General features: G+C 45.4%; 1 protein-coding gene and 1 pseudogene across 6 annotated transcripts in view; both read right to left on the bottom strand.

Moving 5' to 3' along the window:
- LOC144116039 (organic cation transporter protein-like) overlaps positions 1-23180 on the bottom strand; it is a 402188-nt gene that overhangs the window by 89682 nt on the left and 289326 nt on the right. The gene's annotated exons all lie outside the window — the stretch shown is intronic.
- Positions 4881-21699, bottom strand: LOC144116038 (uncharacterized; annotated as a pseudogene). The gene is made up of 9 exons (XR_013311686.1): positions 18489-21699; positions 18292-18405; positions 17324-17401; positions 17192-17248; positions 15461-15581; positions 13933-14148; positions 13569-13838; positions 11925-12252; positions 4881-11649 (listed from the first exon to the last, which is right to left on the bottom strand). The product of XR_013311686.1 is annotated as an uncharacterized LOC144116038 (transcript).

Consider the following 23180-nt stretch of genomic DNA (forward strand, 5'->3'; position numbering starts at 1 on the left):
CTCCCCAAATCTCTCGCGGCGCACAGAAGAAGGCAGCTGGTCGGCCCGACGATTAAGAATCGCTGTTTAGTTATTGCGGCGATAAACTCATCCCCATGGCATAAAGTGGAGATGTGCTACTACCGGCGCATTTCGCGAGTGACTTTGGGAATTGGATCCTTTTAAAGACTTTGTATCTATTAAAGAATCTTGAAGACTTGGTTAACTTTCGATGTTTACAGCCTTTAATTTATAGTTCAATAATAGTCTTTTAAAAGAACTTTATCACGGATATAATGTACGCCTTGGCGCACAATCCACCTGCACGGACCACGACGATGCATCTTTTACGGCTTTAGAAGAAATATCTGTATACATTAGAAAAAAAAAGCACGCGCTATTTGCTGCAGCCAACACGATATTAATGAACGTCCGTCACGTCTGCAGCTTGGCAGCGTTCATAACAAGGCACAAAACAGAAAAAATTCAATATGCACGCAAAAAATTTTCAAAAGAGTATGATACAAGCAAGAACGGGAATTCAGCTTCTCCTAACGAGATGAAGGGTAAATGCTTACCTATGTATTCTCTCTAGTGAGGCTATCTGTTTAGTTATTTTTTTGTTAAAAGATTTCAAGAGTGAGTTAAGAACGAATTCTTCTCACAAGCGAGACACTATCCTAAAATCGAGTCGCAAACACTCACTGATAGCAATGCATTGACAAGGAATCACCGTTCGAAGTCTTTGCTTTAATGTTATGGTGTCGCCGCCGGCAACTAATAATGCAAATGGTTTCCTCACTTTTGCAGGAGCATAATAGTATGAATGCAAGCATGCAAATACTCAGAGAGTAGTTCTACCATCCTTCCGCTCCGCAACCAAGCGTGCTAACGACTACGCTACTTCCTGCCAACGCATATGTAGTTCTGCTTGTCTAGGACGCTGGAAAGTGTTTGCAGAAGGGCGTCGAATCAGATGGATGCCTCCCAAATGCCCTGCAGTGTCTCCGGCCTTTAAGATTCACAAGCAATTGTGTACTTAATTAACATCTTAACCCCACATCAGTGACACAAGCAGCAACACCGCGCTAAAGGCTTTCGCCTCACCGCACTTTAGTTCAACAAAGTGCCCCCTGAATTTTTTTTTCTGGTACTAACGTAATAATTCTTTGCAGCCTGAGACTGCGATGCAAATGTTACATTTGCGCAGGTAAGAAGCGTATTACACTCCGCGTATTCTGTATAGCAACGTTGTGTCCATTTTCGGGAGGTTACGTTGCTGCATGTCCCAATTTTATCCACAGATTCCCTTCTGAAACTATGCTGCAAATGTACAAACTGCATGCAGTGGGTGACCGAGACAGGCAACCATACAGGGATGTAAAGTCGGAACCCGACGCATGGCGTTGCAGCGCTTCTAATTTTGTCGCAACACTGAAGTCAGTGTTCTGAATAACTGTCCGGCCCGATTACGATGTACAAGAGCTGTAGTACACAAAACATGGTGAGGACGGTTAGTTTTTTTCTTTTGCTTCGGGCTAGTCTGGTTTGGTTTATTGGGTTTTAACGTGCCAAAGCGACTCAGGCTATGAGGGACGCCGTAGTGAAGGACTCCGGAAATTTCGACCACCTGGTGTTCTTGAACGTGTACTGACATCGCACAGTACACGGGCCTCTAGAATTTCGCCTCCATCGAAATTCGACCGCCGCGGCCGGGATCGCACCCGCGTCTTTCGGGCTAGCAGCCGAGCGCCATAACCACTTAGCCACCGCGGCGACACTTCGGGCTAGGATAATTTAACAAACAAGCGCAAACAATGGCACATGGATTTGTTTGATAACTACGTAACAGAACCAAGAAACAATCCTACTCATGCTCTGTGCAGCTTGTTGGGAGAGCAGTAGTGGTGGTTTCAATGTACATGCGGGATTACCCTTACTGTGGTCTATCGGCAATTGCTCCATCTGAGCCCCTTAATTTGGTTTGGTTTATTAGGGTTTAACGTCCCAAAGCGACTCAGGCTCTTAGGGACGCCGTAGTGAAGGGCTCCGGAAATTTCGACCACCTGGGGTTCTTTAACGTGCACTGACATCGCACAGTACACGGGCCTCTAGAATTTCACCTCCATCGAAATTCGGCCGCCGCGGCCGGGATCGAACCCGCGTCTTTCGGGCCAGCAGCCGAGCGCCATAACCACTCAGCCACCGCGGCGGCGGAGCCCCTTAATTTAAACAATGTGTTTCTACCACTGTCCCGCAAAGCCATTGTTGGCCGCTCAGTTCATGAACGCTGAGGGTACACGATGAGAGAGACGGTGTCAAAGAGAACGTTCAGTCTCCTCAGATTGCACAGGAGTGTCTTACTACGGTCACAAAAAAAACCCCGGAGTGCGCCGCTATTCGTGGTTTCACCAGTTAATGTTAGATACGCTAAGTTCTGGACACGAAGTCCTGTATTTATTTATTTATTTATTTATTTATTTATTTATTTATTTATTTATTTATTTATTTATTTATTTATTTATTTACTTATTTACCCAATACTGCAGACCTCTTGCTTGGGTGCAAGCAGGAAGGGCACAAAGATATAACATACAAGGGCAATAAGTCAGTAATAAAAGCATGCACGACAAATAAAACTGAAGAATATCTCTATACAGTAAATAAAATACATCATCAAAGGCCTTCAGAAAGTCAACAGCGGATATCACTCTCTCAGGAAGAGCATTGCAGTCAGTAACTGTCCTCGGAAAAAAAAGAAAATTTATAACCGTTACTTTTCGCGAAATATAGCGCTGAACTATAGTCGTGCTGATGAGGAGTTCGACGTGTTTCTGAAAACTGTACAGGACATTACGCCGATAAAAGAGCTTGTTCACTGATCCGCCACAAAGATAGGCGACAGCAATTACACAACCAAGATGGCATCTTGCAACTAACTCCCCAAATGATTGTTGAGATTGGCCTTTTGGACGCTTCCATTGCGTTCGCCCAAAAAATTCTTCTACAAGCAACTGACATCCCTGCATTCGGCGTCCTTGACTTTTTTATTTTTATACATATTAATTTGGCTTCTAATCACGAGCCTAAATCCAGGAGTTCACTAAGGTGGCACTTTGGGCTAGTTGTAATGCAGCGAAACGATAAGGGCGCCGGTGAGACATGACACACTGTATCACTGCGTTCTGCTTCTGCTGGGATGTATCTCTTCTCTATCTTACAACTCGTCAAAAAGAATCACGCGTTTTCACTCCACACAGCATTCCTATCGAACGGCCTCAACAAGCCCTTCAGCCATCTTGCCTTTTCCGTCCCCTTTTCTCTTCTAACTGGGCGCCTTTCTCAATATCCTGCTACTGAACATGCGTTCCACAGGCGCAACGAAGGCTTCACGCCGCATTGATAGTTTTTTTTTCGCCCACAAAGCCCTACTTGCTCCTTCCTCCTCCTACAGTGTGGAATCCGAACAATGGTTAACCGCCCAACCTAGAGTCACTAAATAAAGACTTAGAGTACCGTCACTGGAGCACGGCGGTAAGCAGGGGCGGCCATTTTGTTGTTTATCATTGTTGCCAGATTGCCGCTTCGGCGACCTCACCGCTAACTTTGGCCAGGCCATTTTGTCAACAACGCTGTTAGCCACCCTGAGCTGCGGCGGGGATCGTAGCCGTACGGCATGGAGCCGCTCAGATGCAAACGGTACAGCTGTTGCCTTCAGTTTATGCTTTCGTCGTGCGGAGACACCCCTTGTATTATGAACTTAAATATTCCAGGTTATTGTTGATTATTCTGGGCAATTTTTTCTTGACTCTGCGCAATCAGCGTTGCGCTGTTCGTATGTTTTATTATATATTGCTATAGGCGATCGCCTCCTCAGTAGGTGCTGTTGCTATAACACTTCAGGCGTTGTCTTTTAAACTTGCTTTTATTTTGTAGGAGCTAATGTGCCAACACCGCGGGAGTGTTGCTAATGGCTCATAGTAGGCAGTGGTCGAATACAATGCTACTACGGGTATCGTCGCGGTTACTCCACACTTTTACTGCAGAAATATACGAGCGCTCCGGCTGAGCAATTCACGGTGATTAAGGCAAGGTTAACCCCGCTGGAGGTAAAATAACGCTCGGCGCACTAGCGACTGCTTCAAACAGCGGCTTAATCTGGAAGCGAGCGGTAGCGAGCCGTTTGCACGCGTATTCGCAACTTGTACCTGATGGAACTCGATCGTCAGCACGCTTCCGGAGTACAGTAATCACTATAATTCCGTGAAACTTTGGGGACTGGCTACAGGAAATGGCATAATCTTGCGATACAGTAACACAGACATTCGATATGCAGCGTCGTTTTTCGTGCACGCAGCTGCTCGCCGGCTGATTTTCGGGAAACATACATTTAGCCGCCTCAGCAAGCAATAACATAAAAAACACCTTGCCACCCAGACGCAAATGCTTTCTAATTTATGGAAAATTGCTTATTGAAAACACAGAAAGGAGCACAGCTCAGCACGCGCCGGAGCAGCCACATGCTTTAGATGTTATTTTTCGGGAGGGACAGAGTGAATTGTAACGTTCATTATTCGCTGGCAGTTGTTCCTGGCAGTATCCATACATGTAATTCATTCCACACTGATTAAAATAACCGCAGAGAAATTATGGGAAACCCTAACATCTGGTGGCTGGAGTACCTCTATTTTGCTGAGGAGTACTGGAAATAAATTGTGGTATACTATTTCACAATAACAATGTAAGCTATTATGTGCTATTTAGTTAAACTCAAGACACTGTTCTCTGCAGTTTCATTAAGCAGTTTCCATTTACTGAGACTCTAATATAAGAAATTACCACTATCAGGAGCCAAAAGCACTTAACGCGTGAAACCAGTGCTAACAAGTCAACATCCCAACAGAATAATTTTATTCACGAGATAGGACCTTATATGAAATACAAATTCAACCAGTGTTAAAAACAATGCGGACAAATGACATGAACAAAGTGCAAGCCTTTTGAGAACACTGCACTGCTGCACAACAAATGCTTCATATGCCTCGAGAAAACAGGAACTAAAATGGCAGCACATGAAACCAAACTTCTGCATGGAAAGAAAAAGAAAATTTAAAACTTTTGCACGACAAAAAAAAAAATGATTGCCATATGAACAGGCAACTGCTGCTTTTTTTATTCCACTGCTGAACTTAAGACTACAGCAAGGGCATCATTGCGGTACGACTTGTGCGCACGTGCACGCACAGACACACACGCACACGAGCACAGTGACCAGGCGTTTGGAAGCATATCAGTACACACACTGGCAAGGTAACACGCGAAAAAATCTTGTGTGGGCACATACACAGATAAAATAGGCCATGTTACATTTGAAAATATGTAAACACATGGCATAAGTCACATCATGCTGTTGACCTAGGAAAACAGGCCTTTCAAGAATATGACTGCAACGAAAAAGAGGGTCAGTCAACTAAAATGTAAAAGCCATAAAAACCATCAGCCACAACAGCCGCAAGTCATAATATAGACCAGGTCAAAAGTCATCAGAACAATTCTAGGTGGCGCATAATAAATCTTACAATTTCTTCAGAAAATATTCAGACCTGCATGAACCGGAAGAAACACTATTCCACTCCGTGGCAGTTCCAGGAAATAACTGCATTTAACCCTTTGAAACGCTATTTTTCGTTGTGTTGAAAATAAACATTTTCCTGCCTAAATAGTATATACAGGCATTAAAAAAATGACCATTTGTTAGCTTTCCAGTGCTAAATAGTAGTAGTTATTTTACTACAGGGATGTGCAAAATTTCATACGAAGTGTAATAATTGATGAAAATAGTGCCATCGAAATGCTGTGACCTATCAAGTCGACTCCCAAAAGATCATGGAAATAATTTCTATGTCAAATGTGCACATTATGCTTGAAATTGTGAAAAAAAAAATGATGTTACTATTGGTGGCAAAATATGTCTTCATAAAAATGAAAAATGGGGAATGACGTGCTGCCGTGCTCAATGTTTCGCGAAATTTATTTAATGCGTTTCCTGTTTTAGCATAAAAAACCACCCTGTTTACCACATGAAAGAGGCAGAATTCATCTGAAATAAAGAAACCACTGCTAGGTGTAATCACTCTCAAGAAACACCTTCGGTTTGCTTTGTACACAATTGTGTACATAGCATGTCAAAGGGCTAAATTTTTGCATGAGCCAAAATTGGGACTAATAAATGCTCGCGTACATGTGATTTACTAGTACAGGCCAATTCGATACATTTAGGAATATCTGCTTTCAAATTGCTAGAGATGTAACTGTGAAGCAATACGAGACAGCTAACTTTTCTTCTTATTGCCAGAGGCTATAAGTTACTATTTTCAATTAAAGCACTAGGAGAATCTGTCCAATATTTTTTGCAGCGAGCACTCCACTTGCGCGATGTCCTGTTTATTACGTGCATCCCACACTGCTGCCACATATTAAGGCGGAAGCCTTTAATGGCTCGTTGTCAAGGTCATCTGCCGTTAGCAGAAATTGTCACAGCTTTCCGGCCTCCTGATTGGTCTCTTCTGTGTCGTGACGTAACTGCTTGAGGTGGCCTCCCGATTGGGCGCTGTGTGGACAGACGTCACTGTCGCAAGCTGCGCATGACAATTGTCTGCTTGGGTGCGGTGTGGCGGCTGCGGTGGCGGCAGTTTACTTTGCGGTATCGTGTGGGAAGGATGCCTCGTCTCTCCAAACCAGCGTCTCCCAACACGCGACATATGGCAGCCGCTGAACGGGAGCGGTGCTCAACAGAGGCTGAGCGTAAAGTTGCATGCATCAGGGCGGTGAGGCGCGTCCGAGTTGTGTGCCTCCGTGATGCATACACTGGAACAAATCGCCATTGGCAACGGTGTCAGGCTTCCGCCGTTTCACACTTTAGTCTCAACAAAGTGTCTTCCGTAATTTTTTGTCGAGACCTCACACAAGTCAGGTACGCAGTTATTATGATGCTGATGGGATAGTTTCAAAGTTTTGTTTTAATAAACCATAATTTTCTTAATGCTGATGAGCTGAAGTCATCGATATGAAAGGACCAATTAACTTTGTTAGTGAGGGTTACTCCGAGGTATTTATAACTCTCTACCTAAAAAATAGGACAATGGCGAAGTGTGTAACTATGAAGCCTGGGCCCTTTCTTTGTGATTTATAACAATACAGATTTCTCTTGCCTAATGCCCACACTCCAGCACTCAAACCAGTCCGCACTTGCTGCACCGATTTTTGTAGTCACAGAAAGTAATGGTAGATTACCACGTCTTTGAAAACACAATCGTCGGCAAACAGCCTCACCAGTACGGCCTTTTCAATAACATCCACTATGTCACCTTGCGCTTGAATCACTTGGCGACTGCTTGTATCCAGGTGTTCCAATCATGTATGTGAGTTCTGTAGGAATTGTGCCAGTCAAGTGCTGCACCGCAAAGTCACGTGATGGTCTTCAGCATAGTGGACGTTCCATCCAGTTCGCGAGGGCGGTGACACATTCGGCCGATCCGTCAGGCTCTCTTGCATGGTACCTTCAAAGGTGCGAATTGCTGTTGCCGTGTCTCCAAACGAATGCTTTTGAAGTGGATGTGCGTTCCTAATCAGAACTTGGGTGAGTTGGCATTGTATTTCTGCAATCACACTGAGTATGCCAGTTGAAGAATAGGGATGTGTCCCATTGCCTTCGTCTCTACATGGATGGAGTCGTGGCTTACGTGGATAGCTAGGGCCGTAGTCACCGCTTGTTGTCTTGCCGGACTCTTCAAGCCGTAGTTGTGGGACATGTAGTGCTCCATCGGCTTGTTGATCTCGTCCGTGATCGTTGCTCACGTTGAATGTCTGCAGTAACGTGTGCAGCTGCACCATGATGTCGTTTATTTTGTTCTGGAGGTCATCAACGGGGCTTCGCACCACGTCCTTAGATGGCTGTGCCATATTTAAAGACGTGAGGCAGACAAAATGAAGCCTAGAACAGGGAGAATAAGGTCCCATTTCGTGTGGTTCGAACCGACGTACATAGCCAGCACGTCCCGCAGAGTGCGGTTAAGATGTTCAGTGAGGCCGTTGGTAAGATGGTGGTAAGCGGTGCAAGTCCGATGGATGGATAGACAGAGGAGAGCTTTGATGACATCAGATAGCAAGACGCGACCTCTGTCGCTGAGGAGTTCACAAGAGGCACCGTGTCGAAGGATGAACTGGCGCAGAAGAAAGGATGCCACATCCTGTGCCGTGGCAAGCAGGGAGCGCGGCAGTTTCAGCATACCTCGTGAGGTGATCGACATCAACAATGATCCATCGTTTGCCAGAAGCAGTAAAAAGGGGGGGGGGCATATAAATCAATGCCATCGCGGTCGAAAGGGCGAGGCGGACAAGATAGCGGCTGCAACTTGCCAGCAGTACGGCTAGTGGATGTCTTGCGGTGTTGCCAGTCGAGTCACGAGCGCAAGAAGCGCAAGAAGCTGGGTTCGCTGAGTTGGAGGAAGACTGGCGTCAATAGAGCGAAGGAATAGGTTGGTCGACAACGGGGCGGGCGCAGGAGTAGGTGAGCTGAGGGCATCCATGGCGCCCAGCGGTAATTATGCGACAGTGTCAGGATGGTCGAACACAGAATCAAAGAGCTGCACGGTTCCGACGCATTCTCCGCGGCGCAAAGCGAAGGGGCTTGAAAACGGATTGAAGACCCACAGTGCGGTGAGGCCGGCGGATAAAGTGAGCAGGGAATAAGGCAGCGGCAGACAGTGGCGGCGTAGAAAAGTAGGAGACGGTGTGAAGATGACATTGGCATCGCGAACACAGTCATAGGAGATAGGCACAATCACAGAAGAGCACGCAGGACTATCGGTATATTCTGCGACAAAAGCTTTTGCAAAAACAAGGGCGCCACATATTTCCGGGATTCGGCAACGTAGAGAGCGCTACCTGAGCCCGAGCACAGTCGATGACCATGTCGTTGAGCGATAGGAAGTCCCAGCCCAAGATGATCGAATGCGAACATGACGGCAGAACGATGAACTCTGCCAAATATAAAATGTCTTCTCTGACTACTCGAGTAGTACACGCTGCTAACGGCTGGATGAGGTGAGCACTTGCAGTTCGTAGCGACAGGCCAGAAAGAGGCGTCTTCACTTTCCTCAAACAGCGGCAAAGCGCTGCACCCGTGACAGAAACCGCAGCACCGGTGTCGACAAGCGCCATCACAGATGCACCCTCTACAAAAACTTCTATTAAATTAGCGGCAGACGAACGAGGCCTTTCAAATTTCGACGACAGTGCAGTTCTCGCCTCAGGAACTGCGGCACCTAGGTTTCCTCTTGTGTGGCCGAGGGAAGCTGTCGCATCGGAGAGATGGAGCGCCGATGTGGAGAAGGCGAACGGCGTCCAGGGATGACGGTGCGCTCAGGAGACAGAGAACGGCTTAGGGGCGGGTCAGCACGAGGTGAGTACTAACTCTGAGGCCAGTAACCGGAGGTTGCGCAACAACGTCCGCATATGTCAGCGGGGCAGCGAGAGGTGTGGGCTGAGGGACTTGCAGGACAGCCTCAGCGACCTGTTCTTGAATGATGTGCCGCAGATTCGCAGTTGTTTGTGGTGATGGCTCTTGATGGCGTGAAAAGCGATGACTGGTCTCTTGCAGTGTTCAGGCCAGCAAGCGAGTCGACGTTCGTGGTGTTTTGCGTGTCAGAGCCCTCTGCTTGCATAGCTCGTCGAAGCTCTGACATAGGTTGAAGACTTCCGCGACGATGCGCAGGTCTCGTGCCAACAACATCTGAAAGGCGTCGTCATCAATGCACCTGAGAATATGCCTGATCATGTCGGTTTCAGATATCTGTGCGTTCACCCTCTTGTACAGATCAACGACATCCTCAATGTAACTCGTGAAGTTCTCCCCTACCTGCTGCGACCACGCATGCAAGTGCCGTACGGCCGAATACCTCTGAGAAGTTTGCTTTGAAAACGGACCATGATGTAATGTCCGCCTCGTGGTTCTGATAATACAGATTCCCCACGCCCGTCAGGTAGAAAATCACATTGGTGAGTTTGGTTTCTGCGTGCCACTTGTATGCGCTCACCCACTCATACGATGTGAGCCAATCCTCAACATCATAGTTGTCCGTGCCGCTGAAAGTAGCGGGGTCTCCCTGGCGCCGAGAACCAGTAGAGACGATGGCGGCCGGGCTCACTTGTAGGGCTTGGTGGTTAGGCATCGCGGTAGGGGGCAGCGTTTGGTTGCAGAGTTCCAGGGCGAGAGGATATTACCCGGCACCTGAGCCAAATGTAAGGTGGGGTTTATTCGGAGAAGCTTCTTAACGGGAGCAAGGGTCAACAGCAGTCTGAGGTGATTTAGTCAAGCCAGGAGCGTGCACCAGGAAATGACCATGCGGCTAGCGCGTATGCTCGTCTTCCTTACATCAACTAACATTTTAACGAATTTGAGACAAAGCCGCCCTCATCCCGACACTTTTGGATCCACATTTCGCCTTTGCAGTTTTTGCCTTGCTGCTGAGCTTTCGTAGTGCAATTCGTAGCCGCAGCATGAGGAAAGCTTGGGTTAGGCGCCTTTGCAGATCATGGCAATGTGGAAAGCTGTATGCGAGTTTGCACGTGTCCAAGGCAGCATTCGTAATCGAGGAGAGGGAAACAGTTAAGGCTTCATGCTTGTGGTCACGGAAGACCTTATCGGCATGCTGCAGCAGGCTCACAAAGTGACGTGAAGGACGAGTGAGGGGGCTTGGTTGCGACTGCGACCGATACGACTTCAGCTTTAATAGCTGGTCGTTTTGTTCTACAGGCTCTGCTTCAAGACTCTCCTTGCATTTGCTGCACACCTTGTACTTCTTGGTAACGCTATGGGTGATGTACCCAGACACATAGACCAGCGACTCCATTTGCATCTCATCAAGGGGGGTGAGCAGCATCGTCAAGAAGTCTGTCGTTCAAGAGCTTATCTCCTACTGCCTTCACACCGTTCTTCAAAGGTGCTTTTTTAATTTCAACGAACTCATTGAGGTGTACTGTGTCATCGATGCCATAGTTGCCCTTGGTGCTTGGTTAAAAGAACTGGCTCAACATTATGAGCCTGAGCATCAGTTTAAACTCTAGTGGCCTCGGCACTGGGTGTCTTGAGCGAATGCAGAAGAGGTTCTCCAGGGCATCCTGTGACAGTCTGCACAACAAAACAAACTTGAACTTGGGCACACTAAGAAGCTGGTGTTGAATGTGGAGTGCACTAGACGCTGTGATGAGCACACCAGCTTGGACAGGCTTGAACATTTCCTTCGCGTTGCCGGATTTTATGCAAACATGTGCGAAAATCTCCATGAATTCCTTGAGAAAAGCCACTGCCTCATCATGCTTGAAAAGGGACATTGCAGTGCCGATATACCGTGATGTCATCAGTGTAAACCACCGGAACACGCGTTCTACAAACCATGCTGTGGTTAGAGCCTCAGATTCTAGGAGCCGAAGACTCACTAGGGTGCGCGTAGCAGCACCAACACTGTGGTTCAGAACTGCAACCGAAGATGCCACATTCATTTTGGCAAAATGGTCAGGGTCCAGGTGTGCAGGCTTCAGGTGAGAGGCCAACTTAAGGTCCCGTTCTGCGTCAATGACAGCAAGCTCCCTGATGTGCTTCACAGACACCTGTGAGAAGCACAAAACCGATTTGAAAATGGTTTAAATCTTACCATATTTTAAAAGACCTCAGCTCAAGCAATGTCACAATATCCCTGTTACACTGCACAGTTAAATGTGATTTTGAACAAACCTTAAGTTTGAAGTAAAATGCAAGTTAATGTGGCATTCAATCATACCCACTAAGTCCTTCATTACAGAATTAGGTTCCTCAATACAGAATGCTTGCCTGATTACCCTGACAGTCTGGGCATAGAATGTATGGAATCTGTGCTTTCACCCACCTCGTCAGTTGGAAGCTCGTACTTGGTCACGATGGCAGCGGGCAGAAAGAATGACTGGCCCCTCACACGGTGACCTCTTATGTTTTTAAAACGTGTGGAGCCTCAGCCAAGAAGTAGAGCTGTCTGTCAGTGTTGGCCGCACACGGATGCCTGCACGACACCACGGGCTTGACTGAGCGAGTTGCAGCGGTCCCACATCTCTTACACAGTGCCTTGTTGTTGGGCCCCATGTCAGAAATCACAGCATCCACGTGACACCCAGCCGCTTCACACTTTTCAATCACAGAGAACAGGAAGTCTCTCAAAAAACTGCCATCGTTGGAGTCCCCTGCAAAAGAATGAAAACAAAAAATGTCAAATGGGTTGATGTTGATTTACTAAAGAAAAAATGTACCAAGATGAGGTGTATTCTGGTTTAGATTGTGAACAAGGCTACAGTCACGTTTTCAGTCGGTAATGGAAAGAGCAGTGGGCAGAGAAACTGATGACTGAGAGGTAATACAAAAAAAATTACAAACAAAGCAGCATTAAAAAAGAACAGCAGCACTGCAGCTACAAATATCTGGAGAGGCACAGTTCACAAAAGCAACCACGGGCCCTCACATGCTGTTTCTCCAGAGCATAAGGAAAGTATATTGAGTGCTGAAAGTCGTCCTGGAATGCTCCGGCAGCTAATATGTGACACAAGTCCTAGTGTAATGATAAGAGAAATTTTTTCATGCATGGTGAGGAGTGCGAAAATTTCTTTACTTTTCGAAAAAGCGTCCCTCACAGCCTGAGTAGATTTGTGACATTAAACCCCATAAATCAACCAATTTTTAAAAAAAATGGTGTACTTCTCAGGCAGTTTCAAGGTTTCCCTTTCAGTAAACCTCGTAGTCCAAAAAAGCCCAATGGCATCACAACAGACAAATGCCAACATCACGCTGCAATACTTTGGCTTCCACTGCCCACATGCAGGAATATTAAAAGGCTGGTTGACAATTACACCTTTTGTAGTGCAAATTTCAAACCCAGCTGTTGAAATATTCTTCTATGCAGTTATATCATCTCTTACTGCGACAATTATGCCTTGAAATCAACCTGATGGCAAAACGAACGAAACCCCGATGCAAATTCGAACAGGCTCTCGAGTAACGTGTTCTGAAATGCCCTACAAAGGGATAAATTCCGGCACCTCGACACCTTCCCTTGAGGGTGACTGAATCTAGGGCGCTCACCTGTAAGCATACCACTGACGATTCCTTTGTGGTGTGCTGTGCTGCTTTCACATTCTGCGTTATCATACCAGCAAACCCCTCCCAGCCTCCCACTGCAGTGCGCACTCTCCTCGTTACAGCCTTCTTTAAGCCACCAGCTCTGACATAGGATGAGCTAGAAGGAGGGTATGAGAAACCTCTCTTAGCCACTCCCGACAGACCATCCCTCATGCAGCGTTGTTTCCTCGTTCGGTACCCTCATCCTCCACTTCCTTCGCTTTCTTGCTTGCACTCTCTTCACAAAAACTTTCATTCATCCTCCGCTGCTCTACGCGTTCGCTCGCTTTCATCTTCCCATGTAACAGGAGATTGCTTGCTCCGTTGCAGCGAGATCAAATGCATGAACGCCTAGGCTTAAAAGTGCCGAAAGTATGATTGGACGTACCTGTCAGGTGGTAGGCAACAACTTGCTTCCAGCGAGACGACAGTCCAGTAAGCATGAGGACTAGACCATGTGTCGCATAGGTCAGCTCGCCCTCAGGCACTGGATTGGACAGTGGCGCCGTTGCAAGGCCAATTGGGTTCTTGACAGTTGGGTCAAAGTCGAGTCCCGCAGTGAGCTGCATCTCATCAACCAAGATTGCGCAATGCTTCTCTTCTGGCCTCATTGTGTCGAGCTTGGGCTTGAGTGCAGGCAGCAGTTACTCAAGAATTCCTTAAAAATAAAAAAACATGTAGTGCTTACACTGCTGCCTAATAAGTCTGTAGTTGCCAGTGGCAACATGAGCCAGTGAAGTTTGCATACACACCTGGTTCAAACTTGACTTCCTCGATACGCCTCTGCAGGGTGCGTTCTGACGGCAGAGGAATAACGTCCTCCTTCAGGAGGCTGTAACCTCTGTTGCCACATGCCAAGCGGATTTGCAGGGCTTTCTGGACAGTTTTGTTAGTCCACCTTTTGCCACGTGGATCACAATTAGCAACATTGTGGACTTGGTCGGGGGCAAGGTGCGCAAGCTTGTTGCCTGAAAAACAAAAAAAAAGTGAAAATAATCACACCATGCACTTAGTTTTATTCTTATCACTGAGAATTAACTGGTGAACCTTATATGTGCGTTAGTGATGCAAGACCATCTTAAACCAAGAAGGACCAAGACATCTAGTGAAGTACTCAAAAATGTGAGTAGAGCATTATTTTTAGTTCTCCCTGGTAATGATTATCAAACATTTTAACTGCATGTCAATGAGTCAGTTCTGCCTAAATTGACAAAGAATTAGTACAAGAAATGAAACCTGAATGAGAAAAATACACGCATAAAACCTGAACACAAACATTGATATATTGGCTTCATGCCATCAAATGTCTGTACAGCTGAAAACGTAAGTACAGAGATGAAATTTTGCTACTAGCATACCATTTTCCCCCTTGTTTAGACCACAGTAAGCTTTACTGCCTTCATGCTCATACCCTCAGTGATGTGATCTCTATGCCAATCGCACCAAAAGGCAAATCCTGCTACATCCAGCTATTTTAAATAATCTGTGCCAAACTAGGCATGTAACTTTGCTTTTATGGTTTATATAAGGAAAGCTAACCGGCCAAGCTCTGAATGATTTAGTGTAGCCCTTGCATCATATGCATGCATTAAATAAAAAAACATGTCTGAAAAGCTTACGGAAGAAACAGAACAGAAAAATTAAAATATAAAGAACAGACTAGAGTCACTAAATACAAATAACATTTTTATTTAATGACTCTAGGACAGATGACACGAGCGCACCTGCAGTCTCCCCACTCGGTTGTCTCGGAAAAATGCAGCCAAGCATCGCGTGTTATGAAGATAGTCCTCCTAAAGCGGAGGCACTAGCTCTGAGAGCTGGTTCCCGCACGCCAATTATATGACCTCCTTTGATGTGGTTGTGCTCTAACTTTTTACATTGATAAGGAGCGCTAACAAATTGTTATTTGAGCATAACATGCACTCTTTTGTCAATGAATTTTCCTCTGCTTCAGTAATCGCGTTTTGAATTCACATCGGTTATGCTAGTCACTAAATAAAGACATTTGATTTCGTGACTCTATATTATGCTGCTTCGCTGAAGGCCAGTTTACCCCTTCAAAGCGAGTATCCCGATGGTGCAAATGCCCTTTTTTTTGCTCCAAATTACACTTTCTGGCTGCTACGAAATATCATTTTCTAGCTGCAAAAGGACTCGAGGAAATCGCATCACTGTGCACTGTATTCACAGCTCTGCTAGCTGCTCTACAAGCCCACTAATACAGTCAGTGCCTCATGCGATCCAAGATCCAAATGAAATTTAAAATGAGGTGCTCACCAACAACACCATCCAGCTGTGTTTCCAGTTTCCTGATATGCTTCTGTAGCAAATCCACTTTGCGTTTCAAGTCTTCAACCATCTCCTCATGGATGCACTGATGAAGACTGCACGCTGCTTCCTGGAATTTGAGCAGGGTTTTAAGGCACTTTAATGGACGCAGACCTCAAATACTGCATAGCTTTTTTTACATATCTAGGATGTCAATAACTATGCACATAGCTTGAAACGAGTCAGCAAGCATATATATATATATATATATATATATATATATATATATATATATATATATATATATATATATATATATATATATATATATATATATATCTTTTATAGCCCAGTTTAACCAGTGGGTTACAAATCTTCGTTACAATACCGAACATTAAAATGCATCATCACAAGGGAATGGCACTGTGCACCCACTGGATTCATGGCACAATGCCAAAGGAAAAAGCAACATGCTGCAACTATTGAACCAACAGTTAAAATGAGTTTAATGCTTACCTTAGTGACTGCAGGGTGCACTTTACGATACACATATTCTCTACGCATTGACAGCACATGCTCTAAAACTGTCTTATAAAGTCTGCTGTTTTCAGGAACCGCAAATCATAGGTCAGCCGCTGATATATTTTCCAAGCTTTTCTACTATCTTTTTGATTGCTAATATTGGCAGCGCTAATTTTTAGATGAAAAAGTTCAGTTAAATCTGTGGCACTGGCACGCAAGAACCAACTGTGTGCGTCATGAAGAGGCTCACTGAACAGCAGCCGAGATAAGGAACCAAAAAATTGGCAGAAACACTTAACGCTGCTTACGTGTATGAATGCGAAAGCATGAGCATACAGTCGTGACACTGTGGCGTATATGTAGACACCGGTTACGGAGTGCCGCTAAACTAAATTGCTAGCGCAGTGGTTAAGTGATCCACCACTGCCTTGGCAGGCGGCTTTTTCCGAGGGACTGTTAGAGCCCAGGTTGTTTGCAACTAGTTTTTGTACCATTTTTAAGTATACACACACGCAGACACATGCACATAGAGACACACACACACACATTATGTCGCTTAATGGGGATAGTAATGCGTTCGCATTAATACGAAGTTCACAGTTTCCGGGGCAACCAAAGAACAAACACATTATTCTGTTATAAACTCTATGTTTCCAAACACGCTTGTTTTATTACCATATGGGTGCCTTGGTGCATCTTCAAGACTGCCTGCTGCTTCTTAGTTGTGGCATAGCTACACTGCCCTCCGCTCGCTGAAAGTATACAGTGTATGTAAAATAACTCCGGGCAGGATACAGAGGCAATGGCACCAAATTTCAGGCCTTAAACATTTAGAGGAATTCAGCATATCGCTGCAGAACAGATATTCAGCTTTGACTGAGGAAGATGATCTTCATGCTGATACAATGAACGATAATCTGACAGCTATCATTGTGGAGTGCGCAATAGAAGTAGGCAGCAAAATGGTTCGACAGGATACCGGCAAGCTATCATAGAAGACGAAAGATCTGATTAACAAACATCTAAGCATGAGGGCGTCTAACCCTACAGACAGTATAGCTGGCAAAGGATAGGGTTAATTGGAGAGACATGAGAGAGTTGCCGTGCAGTGGGTGTAATCAGGCTGACCATGATGATGAAACATTTATTGCCACATTTCGCACACCACTACTCTGGTATTACGGCTACTGGTTTTTCATACTATGGTAGGTACTTTACCTGGCTCATCAGGCATGGTCCAAGCATCCGTGAATTGTTTTTCCGGGACAAGTGCACCTGCCAAAATCGTGGTGTTAGAGTTCCTATTTCTAAGATGTAGAAAATCAGTAAACTCTATAGAGTAATACTTACTTGTTTCGACCTCTACTTCTATTGCCAGTGGAGATGACAGCCTTGGGTAACCAACCACTTCAATGGTGCATGGCAGTGCTAAAAAGCAGAAATACATGTTTACCGCAACTTTTTACATCAGCATCATTCAGCAAAGCAGCTTTGGTCCGATTGATTCGATTAACATTATTTGACAGTTGCACCTAAACACACTGTAGCAGAGCTGAGTCACTCTGACGTCCCGCTGACAGCGACCTAGAACGTCACCCTCCTGTCTCTTCATAAACCCGTTTCCTGTCGGCAATAAACGCTGTTCTTCACTGACTGCCAGCCTGCTCACATAGTGGCAGCGGTCTCTAGTCGGCATGTCGACGCTAGTCGACGCCAGCGTCTCTTCTTCCGCCACCGAATCCCTTGGACACATCAGGCAACGCTTGGCTAGGATGGCAAACGTGGAAGAGTGAGTTCACGTTGTTTTCTACAGCTACCCAGCTGATCAATCAGAGCAAAAAGGTGCAGGCAGCCACACTGCTAATGACGGTTGGTGAAGAAGCTAGAAATGCATACAGCACGTTCAAGTTTGAAGCAAAAGAAGACAAAAAGACGTTGGCGTCCTGCTAAAAAAGTTTTAGGATTTCTATGAGTTTGAGCCACGCAATGCGAAGATGCCACTTTTGAGCCACGAAGTACCTAGCTTACCATGGGAAGCATATCTGGAAAGCTCTAACGCTTTCAAATTTTCAATATTAAATATCTTTAACACAACTCCCGGCCAAATTATGTCGAGAACTATATATTTACTTCACGTTCACTGCACAAAAAAAGATGGAACAGAGTAAAGCGCACGACACAATGCGTCACGTACCCTATTCTGTTACTCCTTGTCTTTTTTCTTTCATGCCGTAAGCTTGAATTATAGATTACCAACTCACCTACACACCCCTATGCCTCATTGAACTAAATCCACTTTCACACACAGATATGCTTACCTGTCTCATTAGGCTGAGCTTCGATCTCTGGGGCAGGAAGCCGCACTTCACAACCATGCACATTGCTGGGAAATGTGGTAGAGGCAGCAAGCTCCTCGGTGGTAGCCAATGTGCCTGAAATGCCAAGAAAGTCAGATTCACATCTTCGAAGTCATGCATGATACGATATATAGCAGTGTATAAGCTAAATGCCATACCATGCGCTTGATCACTGCCTGGCCTCCTAGAAACCTTTCGCTTCGCATGTTTTTGCCGGTTGTCACATGCAGCGATTGTTGGAACAGCATTCCACTTGAGTTGCTTTCGGCCGTCAGAACTGCCAGTTTCAAACTGGCTTTCTTAAAAGTGGGCCTAACAAATAATAGTAAACAATCAGCAAACAAGGAAAATTTTAGTGAATGTAAAACATTGTTTGAATGCTTTAAATTTGCTTCAACGCCTCTCTCTCAAGTTTCCTACAAGATTATTGCAATTCGTGCAGAGGTACAGCTAGCAGCTGTATTGCAGCATCACATTAGAACTTCTGAGTTTAGCCCGCAGGGAAAGAAATCGCAAATGGGATAATCTAAGTTCGTGATAATTAGGGTACATAAGTTATCGCAGTGCGTTGTTTTCGAACTATTCGGTAAGGCAGTCACATCGTATAGGCTGTGAAAATGCTTTGAAACTCTTTTAGTGGGTTCGTTACTCAGTGTGCAAAGAATGCATTCAGTTTACTTCCTAATGGTGTCAAGTTTCATGTCATATACAAGGATGCAAAACCTTGTAGCAACATGGAATCGCCAAATGGAACGCGGAAATTTACGTAACGTGAACAGGCCAATCACTGTAACCGAAGAGGCACCAAAAGAACAGGAGGAAGGAGTTTGTGACCGGTCAAAAGCACGCACTTGGACAAAGAGGTGCACGCCGAAAATAATAAAAAAAACCCTAAGAAGTGACGACAATTCTTTGGCACAACAGCGAACGCTAAATTTCCGTCATTAAATCCGTCAAGCAATTTCAAATTCCCATAAACACGGGGGCAGAGGTCCACACTGAATGCACCAACGTTAATCAGAGTTACTTGCGAGTTTAGACGTCCACACAACGCCATGCAAACGCGAAGACAAACTTAAACAGCGTGCGGTAATTAAATTTTAAACAAATCGATTATTTATATCACAAATGCACTACAAAGAGCCTCACCTCACAAATCCTGGAGTGCGGAGTTGACTCGAAATCATCGCGGCTCACGAGTTGCAGCCATGCGCGAAGTCGATGCACCGTCATTTTTCCCCAACGGAAAGCGCATGAAGCGTTTTCCATCATTCTGCGAGTTGAAACAGCCAACAACGCAGCAAAACGGCATCCTCGTATGCTCTTGTGCAGCTGAAATGCTGCGAGGCGCGGAATCCCTGGTCTCTAAGTCGGTCACCGGCAGCACTCGCAGCGTCGCAGCACTAGGACTACCACAGTTGCCCGACTGAAAACGCATAAGCCACAAAATGGCAGCCCCCATGAACCGTCGCAGTGTAAACAAATATCACGTGATGCAAATTGACCAATGATCGTGGCGGCGGCACAGAACATTAGGAGAAAAGAGTGCCGGTACTCTAAGTCTTTATTTACTGACTCTAGCCCAACCCAACCCCGCAGCTGTGCGCCCTCCCGTCTGCCTGCGTGCGGCTATGCGAGGCAGGAAAGGGGAAAAGAAAAGAGAAAGAAGGAGTTCAGGATGAAGCGGCCCGTGGCGGCAGTTTGCCGAACTAAACGGCCATGTCCCTGAAAGCTGGGCTTGGAAACGAATATGAATCACGCTTGATTTTTCTGTACTAAAATTGCTAAATAAAGGCATTTTTCGTGATTATGATATACATTTAAACATTATAGGTCGTTATTATTCAATTTAAAGTACGTCACATTTGAAGAAAAAAAACATTTGGCGCTGTGACGGTCAAGTCAAGGCGAAGCCCCAGGCCGCAAGCTGTTTTTTTGATGCGCTGTGTGTAAACCAGTGCGAGTTCGCGAGTTACGACCGTATTTTGCCTCCGCCACAGCTATATAGTAAATTCTAGAGATGCCGAAGAGCATACTCCAAGACCCGCTGCTCTTGTCACAGCTAAAGTGGTCAGAGATAGAATATCTGCGGTGTCTTGAAGTGTTTGGTGAAACGAGACGTGACCCATTCTCTGTGCACGGGCTTCTGAACATTTACGATATCGACAGTGGTGTGTTCAAGACGCATTTCAGATTTGAGAAGCATGACTTGCATAGGCTGCAGAGGTCCTTGTTAATACCTGAAGCTGTGGCACTTCCCGGGGACGAGGCCCTGTGCATAACCCTGCGACGGCTTGCATACCCGAACCGGCTCTGCGATCTTAAGGACCTTTTCAGGCGACACAGCTCGACCCTATCGTCTGTGACCAACGCAGTTCTCGGGCACATTGAAACGCGGTTTTTTCATTTGTTAGATGACCTGAACAACCATGCCTGGTTGAACCTGGACTCGCTAGAAACGTTCTCTCAGGTAAGACGTAAATAGGATAAGAGTTTTGCGAGTCGACAGTTCTCACATTTTCGTACTTTTTTCAGGCAGTTCACAAAAAACGAGCCCCGCTTAAAACTGCTGGGCGTTCATAGACGGCACAGCGCGGGCGATATGCCGACCATCAAGGAACAAAAAGGTTTATTTTAGTGGCCACAAACGCGTCCACACCCTGAAATACCAGTCAGTAATGTGCCCAAATGGGATTATCTGTAAGTTAGACGGATCGTATCCCGGAAGCAAACATGATGCTAGTAAGGAACTGGCAAGCACAGCCGCCTCAACAAAGCGTTGTTTATCATTCTTTCCTCACTATGCCTGGTGCTTGGAAACAGGCAAGGTTGAACGTCGTCTCATTATACAATTTATTTTCCTTCTTTCAGGTAACTTCGGAAACAGCAAAGAGTGTGCAAAGTTGGAAAAGCTTGTTCAGTGGCGCAACTACGTTATCTACGGGAACCCTGCCTACCCTTTGCGGCCCCTTCTGCTGAAGCCCAATGGCGGTGGTTCCTTGACCCCTGAGCAGCAAGCATTCAACAAAGCTATGAGCAGCGTGAGGCAGGCAGTGGAATGAAGCTTCGGTAAAATTGCGAGACTTTTTGCCTTTGTAGACTTCAAAAAAAAATCAGAAGCTTTACCTCCAGAACCTGCCACGCATATACAAAGCAAGTGTACTTCTCGCGAACTGCCATACCTGTTTGCACAGAGCCCAAATTTCTCAGTATTTTGGCCTTGCGCCACCACCTCTAGAGGATTACCTTGCCCCTCGATAGTGCTTCATAACACCACGCAGTTGCGAAAACGAAGAGTTTATTTCATAACTGTGAAAATATAAATCAAGATGACAATTATTTGGTTATGGATATTATTGATGTTGTGCATTTAGAATACTAGCCAGTTTTTTGTTTTGGTCATCGAACATTTTTTTCGCAATTGCTCAAAGACTTTCTGCTGGTTTGCTTCCCGAGAGGATGATTCTAATTGAAGTTTTTTTTCTTCGAGCTCCAGCTTGCATTCTTCTAATGCAAGGCGGCGCTCTTCGTTTTCCACTTTCCTCCTCTCAATTGCCAGCTCCTTATTGCGGAGGTGAAATTCATTTGTCTCCCTCATTGTGAGCAGCTGGAGCCCCATCCTTTGTAGTCCTCGAATTCCTGCAAAGGTAGACAAGCAAGGCAATTTCGGCCGTTAGTTCAAGCCAGTTCATGCACTGTGCGATTGCTGTGTAGTATTATAATGCCATAGGACAAGCACAGATCCTGTGATAAAGCATAACTACTCTCAAACCAGCTTCTTGTCATGCAGTTCGTATTCGACCGATTATGTGTTCTATGGTTTGCAAGCATGTATTTATGTGACACCTAGATTTTAGGTTAGTGTTTTTGTGCCTAACGTACCCTGATAAACAAATTTTGTTGCTGTGCATTTATTCGATATTTCTATATCTATTAATGAAAGAGATGGGATTTGTTTCCAATTCTGTTAAGCATTCGTTTGATAAAGAAACATTTGGGTCATGAACTGCTGCGCCATGGCAAAATGTGTTTTGATTTCTGCATTCTGTCTTCGTACTCAGGCAAGGTTCTTACTGTTCATATTTGTGGTTTGTATGCATATATTTTAAATGTGTCAGGAATGAGTCTCTATACATAATCGTGATTTCGTTATAGCCATGAGCAATAATTTGTACTGTAGGGTTAAACGAAGAATGCTCTAGTTCGACTTCAGCAAATCAACGGACAAAGCTGCCCAAACCATACGCATGTCAACATTTACCTGTGTACACTTATAATGGTCTCCTGAACACCATTCCGCTCCGTGTGTACTGTACGTGGTAGATAAACATTCCTAAAGAACTTGCCTTTACCCATGGCCGGCAGAATCTGCTGCCTAGTTGCAGGCTCGCGCTGATCGTTGTCGACTGATGATGGTGCTGAGGGAGGATGCTCTTGTTGTACTGACATGACTTGGCTCTGCTGCTGCTGGCCACCATCCATCCGGTCCCGCTCATTGTCACTGGTAGCTGCAGATGGTCCCAGCACAAGCTTCTCATCGTAAACGCTGAGAAACAGCTGGGCTGCTGGCGATCCTGTTTATAATGAATGAAAAAAGGAGGAGGCAAAATCATACAAGCAGGGTTGCCAGATTGGGCTACTGTTCCTTCGAGTTGGCATTGAAATTTTCCATTTGTCTGTGTGGCTATTTTTGGATTACATTTTTGCTGCGCCCATGTCAATATAATTTATTTTGTAATAAATATTCTGAATGTTTTCGTACACCCTTTCTCTACTTTGTGCCAGTGTTCGAAACTGTTTTCTCCGTTGGAGCCTTGTTAGCTGATTGCAAACGATACTAAATTTTGTGT

The sequence above is a fragment of the Amblyomma americanum genome, chromosome 1 (assembly GCF_052857255.1).
Source record: "Amblyomma americanum isolate KBUSLIRL-KWMA chromosome 1, ASM5285725v1, whole genome shotgun sequence".
In the NCBI taxonomy this organism is placed as follows: Eukaryota; Metazoa; Arthropoda; class Arachnida; order Ixodida; family Ixodidae; genus Amblyomma; species Amblyomma americanum.